The sequence below is a fragment of the Zootoca vivipara genome, chromosome 8, assembly GCF_965207765.1.
Source record: "Zootoca vivipara chromosome 8, rZooViv2.hap1.1, whole genome shotgun sequence".
NCBI lineage: Eukaryota > Metazoa > Chordata > Lepidosauria > Squamata > Lacertidae > Zootoca > Zootoca vivipara.
In genome coordinates, this window is record NC_142591.1 from 56,661,465 (window position 1) to 56,670,418 (window position 8,954).

The following is an 8,954-nucleotide window of genomic DNA, read 5'->3' on the forward strand; positions in this document are numbered from 1 at the left end:
GGAAGAGAGAGATTTTAGAGAGTGAATGTTTGGAAGGAGATATTGAGGGCTGTGGGAGGAAGTCAATGTCAGAGTTATTTGACACGGAAGCTTTGTAGATTCTTGGTAGCATCTGGGGGGGGGGGGTTAAACAGAAGGCATTTGTGTGATCATGTTACATATTTCAAGGTCATACATTCAATGAACTGTGGACCACTGCTTGTCATCTGCAAGTCCTCAGGGTGGACCCTAATGTTTCTGCTGTACGAAAACTTGTAAGGAGACTATGCCTGTTGAACATTCAGTCCCAGTTGGAAAGGGGAAATTGCCAGTGTAAAGCAACTGAATGCTGCTGAAGTCTTTCTCCTGCTCATAGCAAGTGCTCCAACAGATATGGTATGTGATTTAAATAAAAATGATAGAGGACAAACTATCAAGCTCAAACACCCAGGAAAATCTGTTGAGGGCATTTTCAAAGCAATGTGGATGACACCAGGACTCAGTCCTACCTGGTCCCTTTGTGACGGCAACGGCAGCAGTAGTTCCTTAGCAGCCTTCCCCAGCTTGGTGCCCTCCAGGTCACATCTGCCCTAATGTACAGAGATGATCAGAATTAAAGTCCAAAATATCTAGAGGGTACCAGGTTGAATAAAAGTGGCTAAGATTAAGGGTCGGGGTGTCATCCAAGGCACTGTCTCTGTAATGCAGATGATGGAGGGGGGGGCCTAATTTCAGGCAGGTCATGTGGAGGGAGCTAGGACAAGCTGGCTTTGTGGCAGGTGGAGAGTACCTCACTGACTGCCCAATGTTTGCTTACCAGAGCCACATTCACTGCAACGTCTCCTTCTCCAAGGCTATATAGTCAACAGGTGAATTGAGCTCTGAAAGATGCATAAGACTCCCCCCTTCCTTTCATTGCTCTCCCTACCACCAGTGATAGCAATAGCAATGATGGGGTTTGTGTGTTGCCTGCCTGGACCACCAAGGAATACCAACCCTCTTGCCTTGCATGATCACTGTGCTTGCCTGCCTGCTCAGTCAGACAGCTCGCTTGGGGCTTCCCAGACTTCCCTTGCCATTGGCTACGCTTGCATGCTCAGTGATAAGAGTGACAATGGGTTAGTGCAAATACAGTATAGAGAGATAATAGTTCTGTACTGCAACTGCACAGCAGCCACAGACACGGTGCAACTGCATTGCACACTACCTTCACTGTTGCAATTTATGCACTGGCTCAGCGATAAACCCAACTTCCCCCATGGCAAAATATGATACTGTGTCATCCCTGCCCAATGCTACCTGGAGAAAACACCTGGCTCTCCTGCACCAAATGTTCAGAGACTAAACATTGGGTTGTGACATCCTGTTGTCCGAAAATACAGTTGTTAGCAGTAAAGATACGGACGGGCAAGGATGCTTACCGTAAATAGCAATGGGTAGAGATGTAGGGTAGGCAGTCCCATGTATAATTTGTACAATTGGGAAGGCTGTAGCTCAGTGGTTGGGCACATGCTCTGCATGCAAAAGATGCCAGGTTCAATTCCTGGCATCTTCAAGTTGGGCTAGAAAATAACCTTGTCTGAAGCTTTGGGGAACCACTGCCAGGCACAATACTGTGCTATATGGTCCATTGTCCTGGCTCATTGTAAGGAAAGGGTGTTTTTTTCAGCCCAAGAGCTGCCTTGCCTTCTACACAACCTTCTGGGAACCACATGCCCATGGTGGGTGGTCCAGAAGCAAAAGTGGGTACAGCAACAAAGGTTAATTTACTCACACATCCCTCTCTATTCTTCATCCAGGCAATCAAGAAATACAGTGGTACCTCGGGTTAAGAACTTAATTCGTTCCGGAGGTCCATTCTTAACCTGAAACAGTTCTTAACCTGAGGTACCACTTTAGCTAATAGTGCCTCCCGCTGCCGCCGGCACGCAATTTCTGTTTTCATCCTGAGGTAAAGTTGTTAACCCGAGGTACTACTTCTGGGTTAGCAGAGTCTAACCTGAAGCACCTGTAACCTGAAGCATCTGTAACCCGAGGTACCACTGTATGAGCATTCAAGAATACATTCCAGCATAGAAAAGGCATTCAAGGAGGCTGCCAAGCAGGGCCAGCAAGGTAGGGGAATAGCTGTGTGTGTGTGTGCTTGACTTTCTTATATTAGCTAGTTGCTTGCAATATCCTGTGACTTAATGCAAGCAAAATTTCTAAAAGAGACCCTAAGCGCGACTACTCCAAAGGAAGTCCCACTTCTCTAGTTCTTCTGATTAGAGAAGGAATTTATATATAACTGTGGTCACAATAAATCTGCTTCTCAGTTGTACAGTGTTTCATAGACAGTGGAAATAGGTCAGTAAATGCCAACTATGTATAATTTTAACATACGAAAAAAAACCCAAACGTTTAGGTGATGTATGTTCCTGGTAACGGTTCAGCCACTCCAGTTTCACTTGCTACTAAAGATGCATCAGCTAACTTGTGAGTTCGGGCACTTCTCTGAAATCATAGAGAAGAAACCAGAAGCAGCTGCACTCTAAAGCAGGCCTATCCATTTCTCTATGACCCTTTTGAAAACCAGATATGGGAAGAGGGTTTGAAAAAAGATTAGCACATGCCATTAATAGATGAATAAAAGGAAACAGCCAAATGTCTTTGGCACCTTTGAGTGATGCATACCACAATATAAAATGGTAGCCATACTCTACAGCTGTCACACTTATACTTGAATAGTCCAAATTCATGGGGTAAATCTGTCTGGAAACACCTGTAAACCAATTTAATTACTTCCTCAAGGTCCTCGATGAGGTGCAGCTCAAGGCAGAGAAGTAAAAAACTAAACCCATGTGGCATTTAAACTGAAGACACTGAGATGCCCAAATGCATTGAATTCAGATCTGAAGTTGAAGTATTTGGTTGTGTCTATGCTAAAATGCAGCATAAACACAGCATCATTACCACAAATTGGTATAATTCCAGTTGTGATGATGAAGTAACAATGGGACTATTTGAATCACCGCATCTTCTCCTGGTGAGTCATCCTGAGTGTTTGTATAAATTTTTTCTTCGCACAAGAAGAGTAGCGGGCTATGTCACAAAAGGTTCAAGTCCAGATGGAATGAAAGAGAGTTTCAAAATGTATGAGTAGTTTTATACCTCAGAATTAGAGAGACATAAATTAAGATGTTAATGACTAACAGTGCAATCCTGTATGTGTCTTCTCAGAAATAAGTCCCCTTTGAGCTCTGATTGGCTTACTCCCAGATGAGTGGGTATACGATAGCAACCTTAATCATTGGTCTTCACTAGCCTTTTTTTTAAAAATAGTCCTTCGTTAATAGATATACCAGCAGTAAATAACTCTGGGACATAGAGCCAGTGTGGTGTAGTGGTTAGTGTTGGATTAGGAACTGGAAGACCAGGGATAAAATCCCCACTCATCCACGAGGCTCACCAGGTGACCTTTGACCATTTGCCATCTCTCAGCCAAACCTACCTCACAGAATTCTTGTGAAGATAAAATGGGGATTGGAAGATTAATCTGAGCACCTAAGATGAATGGTGGGATGGAAAGAAGAAGAAGAAGAAGAAGAAGAAGAAGAAGAAGAAGAAGAAGAAGAAGAAGAAGAAGAAGAAGAAGAAGAAGAAGAAGAAGAAGAAGAAATTTAAACCTCACAGATTTATTAAGTTGCTATAAATATGGAAGGCTACAAGCTGTACTGTAACCAGTAATACTATTGTGAATTGAAAGTGTAATTACTTATTACTGGTGCAACATTGCTATGCAGGCAGAGAGAAATTGAGAGAAAATATGTGGACTTGAGTAGAGTAACTGTTAGAGCTGGAATAGCAAAATATTTCTTCCAGTAACCTGCTGATCCATTTAAATGGATAGCTGGTATATACAGTTTGATTTTTTTTTTAAAGGCCAATCACCCCAACAGAAAAATGTGAATCAGCTGAAGAATAAACAAATGTCAACATGTAATAATCAATGTTATAGATGACAAAGCATATAAGCTGCAAGTGTTCAATAAAACAGAACAACATTGTGAATATCAAGCAGTGATAAAGAAAGCACACACACCTAGGATGTTAAAGGTCAATAAATACAGAAAATAGCTCCTAGTGTTGCAGTTAAATCCCAATAGAAGGCTGTCCATTTGTCAATTTCAGATTGCTATATACAGATGATGATAAGAACTTGTTAAGGAAAGAAAGTGAGTGAATATTGAGGCTAAAAACTTTGGCCCCATGTGGGCTTAATGAGGATCTACAGTATATTTGCCCAGTAGTGATGTATGGAAGTGAGAGCTGGACCATAAAGAAGGCTGATCGCCGAAGAATTGATGCTTTTGAATTATGGTGCTGGAGGAGACTCTTGAGAGTCCCATGGACTGCAAGAAGATCAAACCTATCCATTCTTAAGGAAACCAGCCCTGAGTGCTCCCTGGAAGGACAGATCGTGAAGCTGAGGCTCCAATACTTTGGCCACCTCATGAGAAGAGAAGAATCCTTGGAAAAGACCCTGATGTTGGGAAAGATTGAGGGCACTAGGAGAAGGGGGCGACAGAGGACAAGATGGTTGGACAGTGTTCTCGAAGCTACGAAGATGAGTTTGACCAAACTGCGGGAGGCAGTGCAAGACAGGAGTGCCTGGCGTGCTCTGGTCCATGGGGTCACGAAGAGTCGGACACGACTAAACGACTAAACAACAACAACAGTATATTTGCTTCCTCTCTTACAGTTACAAGATTTGGGGGTGTTCCCTTGGGCTTTTTTGCTCTCTCGTGGCTACAAGTGATAGTCGTTGATTTTTTTAAAGCATATATTAACAACATCTGTATATGATTCTTTAGAAAACATATAATTTGTTGCCTTCAGACAATAATTTCGGTCATCAGTTAATGTAAATAGGACTGTTGTACGTCCAGATTTCCCCAGACATTACCAGGATTTCAAAAGCAGAATTGATTTTAGGTAAGTCAATCGAAAAATTGCGTCAGAACATCACAGTGGAAAAGGAATCAGCATCTGATAAACTGCTTGCAACTGTTAAAAGACATGTAAGTTTTATTTAATGTTTGTTGGTCACTTTTAAGCCAACTGGCCTCAAGCCTGGCCAAGTGAATTGTACAATGTAGCTGGTTATCTCTTCAAAATGATCAATATTTCTGCAGAGTAGAAATATAGCTCTAACAAGTTAAACAGGCAGCACCCTCCTGTTGGGAGATTCTGTGGACCACACTCCCTTTTCTAAAAACATTTAAAAAAATAAAATCCCACATGATTTATCGTGTAACCAAGGGCTCTTCATTTTCAGCACAGAAACTTGTTTATTGATGTTGGCTAAGTTGCCGTCCAAACCAGTTAGATAGCACTGATGTGAAATGATTTCTGCAAAACATCCCACTGGCTTGCTCTCTCAAGGACTTTGATAACTAAATCCTTTGTTTCTGTAATCCAATTAAGAGCCCGCATAGCAGCAAAGTTTGGGAAACAGTTAAAGCTGGGTGATCAAGAAAGTTAGTGGTCTGCAACTGAGACGGCAAGAAGGAAACTTTGGAAGTATGGAAGTTCATAAAACTTTCTCAAAACATAGAAAGTGTTTCATCACCCATTGAGATTTCTGCCTATTTCATAAAACTCCCGAACTTTTCAAAGTCCTTATTATTGCTGGTATTTTACTGTTCTGGATGGAGCGGTGGAAATTATGGGCACAGGATATAAAAAAGTCATAAAGGACTCAGTGGCATCTCCAGGTTTTGTGGGTCTGTTGCTCAAGATTCCTCAACTGGCCCCATCAGCTTGCCACTATGACCTTTGCCCATTTGCTTGCTGTCTCCGTTTGGGCCCAACACCCATCATCAGTGCTCAGAATGAGAGAGCAAGCCAAATGGAGGCTCTTGTTGGATAAAGCAGGGTAAGGGGAGCTCTGGGGATCAGCAGACTGCTGGCATATGGGCCTTAGCAGATGCCAACCCTTTTGATGGCTCTGAAATTACTGTATCCACACTTCTAAAAGCTATAACGGTTTCCCCTTAGAAATGCCCCCAAACCTGAGAATTATAGCTTCAGGAGGCTGCTGAGGATATTCTGTTAGATACACACCACCCTCTCTATGGGGCATCAACACTTTGCTTATCCTGTGCCTAGAATGTGGGAGATTGCAGTCAAACATATCTATGCATGAGTGCTAGTTAGTGCATGAAGGGGTTAAGACCAGAGAGTTCTGTTCCTAGATTCTGCTTAGTCATGCCCCATGTTCTCTGTGAGTTGAGAAAGTGAAGCTACTTCTCTTCTGTTCCTCACACTCTCTCCATGCCATGTTATTGACCATGATGGATATGTCTGAACTTGCTCCAAGTTCAGACAACATGTTTGAAACTATATGCTGTATTTTGCAACCAAGAGTAATCTACCTATGTTCTCCTTGCTGTTGCATGGAATAATGCATGAAGCAGACCTTTGGATCTAGTAAGTAAAGCATTTTAAACTTACTTAACAATGTGTGGCCTGTTCAGTGCTAGCTGGGTACAGAGAGAGGGCAAGCATTTTAAGGCAGATTAAATGGGATATACAAAAGAATTTAACAACCTATATTCTACAATATGCTACTGGTGAACTCTGAGTGTTTTTATAACTCTGCTGGGGGCTGTCTCCCACTAGAGAGTGTTCAGAGCCCTACAAATTGAATCTAGGCTCCCAGATTATTCTTTTGTTAATTACCCACACGTGTGTCAGATCTATTTTCCACATGCACACAGAAAGCATGGGTCTGAACGGTTTTCCATTTGACCCACACTTTCTAGGCATGAGTCCCAGCAGTTTTCCCCTTGCCCTGCTCCTTTCCCTGGGAAAATCTTCTCTGTAGTGCTAAATCAGAGGAAACATCAATCTGGAGAAAACTCAGATTGCTCTTTGCGCCAATTGAGCGCTAAAGAGCAGTTTTCTCCAGGGGGAACAGGGGAAAGCAGTGGGACAAGAGGAAGTCTGAATAAGCCCTATGACTCTCTCTCTCTCTCTCTTTCACACACACACCCACCCACCCACCCACCCACTACAGTGTACAGACATCCCTGAAGAGAGGCAATGATTGTTTAGCCAGTCTGTCTGTAGCGCATATATACCCTCTGTTCTTAGATCAAAAGACCAATCCTTATCACAAGACAGGTCCCTCCATGTATCATCTCCCTGGAGAGCAACCTGCACAGTTAAGACATCAATGGGACTATTAATTGTGTACTTACAGTTGGATAGACCTTTGCAAAAATCATCCCTAAATTGGGTATTTATAAAGAATTTGCAAAGCGGAGGTACTGTGTGTTCAAGCTGATCTTCCTTTGATGTACGCTACTGTGGTAATTACACACAAGATTAAAGGAAAATAGTGGAGACCACAGAGATTCAATCCCTTCCCACTAGCATAAGGGCTTAGGATGGGTCTTTTCATGGAAAGCCTCTGATTCCTAGGAAAGAAAGTTTTCAGGTCTTATCTGTCTGTTCCAGATAAGTTTTAGTTATTTTTATCCTGCCTTTCAATTGGATATTTTCAAGGCACTGTACAAGAGTGATACAATATCAATCCAAACAAATGAAATAGAAAAGTATAAAACAGCAGAGAAAATGGAACAGGACAGGGGTTCAAATAAGACAAAACCATCATCAGTAATAGAACAGAACCTCTAAAAGTCATTGGCAGGTGCTTAAAACATAGCAGAGTAGGCACATGGCAAACAACCCTGTGGAAAGAATTCCAAAAACTGGTGCCACCACCAAGAAGGCCCAGTCCCTGTTACCACACACTAAGCAAGAGAAAAGCTCCTACATTTGATCTCAGTTTAGACCTTAAGATGACCTTTAAAGTCCTACAGTATTGTACTGGAAATGGTAGAGCCACAATTTCCTCCAAAGAATCCAGGGAACTTTAGTTTTAAGAGGGCTGGATATCATTTAAAATTAAATGTATGGTGTGGATCTGTCCTTGGTTAGAAGTTAGCAAATTGGGCTAGTGAAGCTTTTGGTACTGTATTTCTAACTTAATTATAATAATGATTTGTAAATCTGTATCTATACATATACATTAGTTTATGCAATTTTTATGCAAATCTGCATATTTTGTCACATTTTGGGGCGAGGCATTTCTTCTTTTTAAGTGCTCATCCTAGTCTCTTTACATACTGAACTGAAGAAGAAAGTTCCTGGCCGCTTTAAACAAAAATGTCACCAATCAGTAATGGGTAATCAAACATCCTCTTTGTATGTATTAGCAGAGCTTTCAGATGTTAGAAGACATCTGAAGGCAGCCCTGCTTAGGGAAGTTTTTAATGTTTGATGTTTTGTCGTGTTCTTAATATTCTGTTGGGAGCCACCCAGAGTGGCTGGGGCAACCCAGTTAGATGGATGGCTAATTAATTAATTAATTAATAATAATACCGGTAATATTGAAAAAGTCGGTTAGAGTTGGGCAAGGTCTAAATGATGCTTGTACTCATGCTGTCAAACTCATCTCTGTCCAATAAGAAACTTGTACACATGTGGGAGAGCCTAAGCATTAGAACATTTGGCCCTCTAGGTCAGGGTTTCCTAAACTTGGGCCCCTAGCTGTTTTTGGACTACAACTCCCATCATCCCTAGCTAGCAGAACAAGTGGTCAGGGGTGATGTGAACTGCAGTCCAAAAACAGGAGACCCAAGTTTGGGAAGCCCTGCTCCAGGTGTTATTGACATAGTTCCGTTTCACCCATTTTTCTCGTTTAGCCACTCACTATTTTAAAATTCTGTATATAAAAAAAGACATTTACAGATAGTAAAAACCAGATAGTAAAAAGCCTTCAAATTTATTCAGTATCTGCAATATCATCACCTGCATTCTGCCTTTTGAGGAACGGCTGTAGGTCAGTGGCAGAGTATCCCCGGCATCTCCAGGTATGAATGTGAGAGACCCGTGTCTGAAATCCTGGAGAGCTGCTACCAGTCACT